Raw genomic sequence first — 3,679 nt, 5'->3', positions numbered from 1 at the left:
TATCTCAGTTGAATAAGGTCATATGCAATTAAGAACAACCTTTGAAGATCAAGAGGACCTTTGCTCAAATTTGTGGATGACTTTTGGTAGCCTTAAATTCAGTTACAATCAACCATTAAGTAGTGGATCGTTATTAGCTTGAGTGGATCATTAATTAATAGCTTTAAGGGGATGATATTGAAATTTATGTGTCTTTTGTTATTGTGATGGTTAAAGCTCCTATATAAGTTGAACCATTTTCATTAATGAAGGCAACCTGAGTTTTATTCAGAAAATAAACGAGTTTTATCTCATTATCTTAGTGAGAGTGATTCTCCTAAGTTCTTGAGTGATTCAGAATCCATGAGTTTAATCAAAGTCCTTTATCCCTTTGTGTGTTTCAACTCTTAGGCTTATCTTCCATTTTTAAAGTGTGATGTCTATCAATTTCTGTTCCATCTTCTTTTATGTTTCCATTTTCTCATTTTAAATAATTTCTCAAATTTCTTGCTTGTTAGCATTCCAACAATGATAGATCAGTCTAACAAATTGTACCCTGTGGATTCACATCATTTGGTATTAAGAGCCTGGCTATCTAGATTTGGAATAGGAAAGAAGTTTATTATACAAAGTGTTTAACCGAAGGCCATCCATGTTTAGTTGCATTCGATTACGGAAGCGAAAACAATGTTGTGAGCCAAAGATTGGTGGAGAAACTCCAGTTACCAGCAACCTTTCATCTGGATCAAGCATGGATCAAATTCAGTACATGGCAATGTGTGAAAGAAGTATTATGTGATATTGCTCCCATGGACTCTTGTCATCTTCATTTGGGATGGGCATGGCTTCGCTTTAAAACACTCCATCTTGATGAACGTTCCCTTTATTTGAGGCATGAGGGACATCAAAAGAAGTAGAAATTGATGACACCAAGACAAGTCAGTAAGGATCAACATAGGCTGAAGGAGAAACCAGTAAAAGAAAGAATAGAAAAAGAAGTAATATAAATGGCAGAAGGAAGGGAAAATAAAGAAAAAGAAATGGAACTAGAGAAAGTTTATTCGTCAATGTTTTTTCTTCTACAGTTTGTGATGTCATTTTACAGGAACAAAAGGATAAGCATGTGAATGAAACACACCAACTTCCATGTTTAAAAAGGAAGCTTGTTCATAGTGCTTTATTATGCATTTGGTCCGTCGATAAGAAGCAAATTCGTCAAACACAGTGCATGGAATTATTTATTGTTACATATCAAGGTGGGGTACTGTTGCCAAGAATGTTATCGACGGATTGCAACCATTGGAAAGTAACAAATATCAAGTTGAATTTGATCCTGGAAGAAGAGAATTAGTTTCAACTTGTGAAAAAATAAAAGTCCTTCACAAGATCATAATAAACTTACATCAAAACAGTGTCTTAAGATTCGGGACAAATCTTCTCGAAGAAGGAGGGTTGATGTGAATTGCATATGGGTCAATGGAGGATGACTAATGCGCCGTGTTGATGCAGTTTCTTTTATTTAAATAAGGGCCCAAGCTTTGTAAAATTGGCTGACCAAATTGTGTTTGTGCTTAACCAATTAATGGCCTTTAGTTTTGCTTTATCCTCAAGTTGAAATAAGGGTCCATATGCCAACTTAGAACCAACCTTTGGAAGATCAAGAGGACCTTTGCTCAAAGTTTGTGGATGACTTTTGGTAGCCTTAAATTCAGTTACAATCAACCATTAAGTAGCGGATCGTTTTAGCTTGAGTGGATCATTAGTTAATACTTTAAGCGGGATGATATTGAAATTTATGTGTCTTTCGTAATTCTGATGGTTAAAGCTCCTATATAAGTTGAACCATTTTCATCATGAAGGCAAGCTGAGTTTATTCAGAAAATAACGAGTTTTATCTCATCTATCTTAGTGAGAGTGATTCTCCTAAGTTCTTGAGTGATTCAAGAATCCATGAGTTTAATCAAAGGTCCTTTATCCCTTTGTGTGTTTCAACTCTTAGGTTATCTTCCATTCTTGGAAGTGTGATGTCTATCAATTTCCGTTACATCTTCTTTTATGTTCCATTTTCTCGTTTTAAATAATTTCTCAAATTTCTTGCTTGTTAGCATTCCAACAATGATAGATCAGTCAAACGAATCGAACCCTGTGGATTCACATCATTTGGTATTAAGAGCCTGGCTATCTAGATTTGGAATAGGAAAGGAAGTTTATTATACAAAGTGTTTAACCGAAGGCCATCCATGTTTAGTTGATTCGATTACGGAAGCGAAAACAATGTTGTGAGCCAAAGATTGGTGGAGAAACTCCAGTTACCAGCAACCTTTCATCTGGATCAAGCATGGATCAAATTCAGTACATGGCAATGTGTGAAAGAAGTATTATGTGATATTGCTCCCATGGACTCTTGTCATCTTCATTTGGGATGGGCATGGCTTCTTTTAAAACACTCCATCTTGATGAACGTTCCCTTTATTTGAGGCATGAGGGACATCAAAAGAAGTAGAAATTTATGACACCAAGACAAGTCAGTAAGGATCAACGTAGGCTGAAGGAGAAACCAGAAAAAGAAAGAATAGAAAAAGAAGTAATATAAACAGCAGAAGGAAGGGAAAATAAAGAAAAAGAAATGGAACTAGAGAAAGTTTATTCGTCAATGTTTTTTCTTCTACAGTTTGTGATGTCATTTTACAGGAACAAAAGGAAAAGCATGTCAATGAAACACACCAACTTCCATGTTTAAAAAGGAAGCTTGTTCATAGTGCTTTATTATGCATTTGGTCCGTCGATAAGAAGCAAATTGTCAAACACAATGCATGGAATTATTTATTGTTACATATCAAGGTGGGGTACTGTTGCCAAGAAATTTATCGACGGATTGCAACCATTGGAAAGTAAAAATATCAAGTTGAATTTGATCTGGAAGAAGAGAATTAGTTTCAACTTGTGAAAAAATAAAAGTCCTTCATAAGATCATAATAAACTTACATCAAAACTAGTGTCTTAAGATTCGGGACAAATCTTCTCGAAGAAGGAGGGTGTGATGTGAATTGCATATGGGTCAAATGGAGGATGACTAATGCGCCGTGTTGGTGCAGTTTCTTTTATTTAAATAAGGGCCCAATGCTTTGTAAAATTGGCTGACCAAATTGTGTTTGTACTTAACCAATTAATGGGCTTTAGTTTTGCTTTATCTTCAAGTTGAAATAAGGGTCCATATGCCAACTTAAGAACCAACCTTTGGAAGATCAAGAGACCTTTGCTCAAAGTTGTGGATGACTTTTGGTAGCCTTAAATTCAGTTACAATCAACCATTAAGTAGCAGATCGTTATTAGTTGAGTGGATCATTAATTAATAGCTTTAGGCGGGATGATATTGAAATTTATGTCTCTTTTGTAATTCTGATGGTTAAAGCTCCTATATAAGTTGAACCATTTTCATAATGAAGGCAAGTTGAGTTTTATTCAGAAAATAAACGAGTATCATCTCATCCATCTTAGTGAGAGTGATTTCCTAAGTTCTTGAGTGATTCAAGAATCCATGAGTTTAATCAAAGGTCCTTTATCCCTTTGTGTGTTTCAACTCTTAGGCTTATCTTCCATTCTTGGAAGTGTGATGTCTATCAATTTCGTTCCATCTTCTTTTATGTTTCCATTTTCTCGTTTTAAATAATTTCTCAAATTTCTTGCTTGTGAGCATTCC

This window comes from Vigna unguiculata, unplaced genomic scaffold, assembly GCF_004118075.2.
Source record: "Vigna unguiculata cultivar IT97K-499-35 unplaced genomic scaffold, ASM411807v1 contig_287, whole genome shotgun sequence".
In the NCBI taxonomy this organism is placed as follows: Eukaryota; Viridiplantae; Streptophyta; class Magnoliopsida; order Fabales; family Fabaceae; genus Vigna; species Vigna unguiculata.
This window is presented reverse-complemented; position numbering follows the sequence as displayed.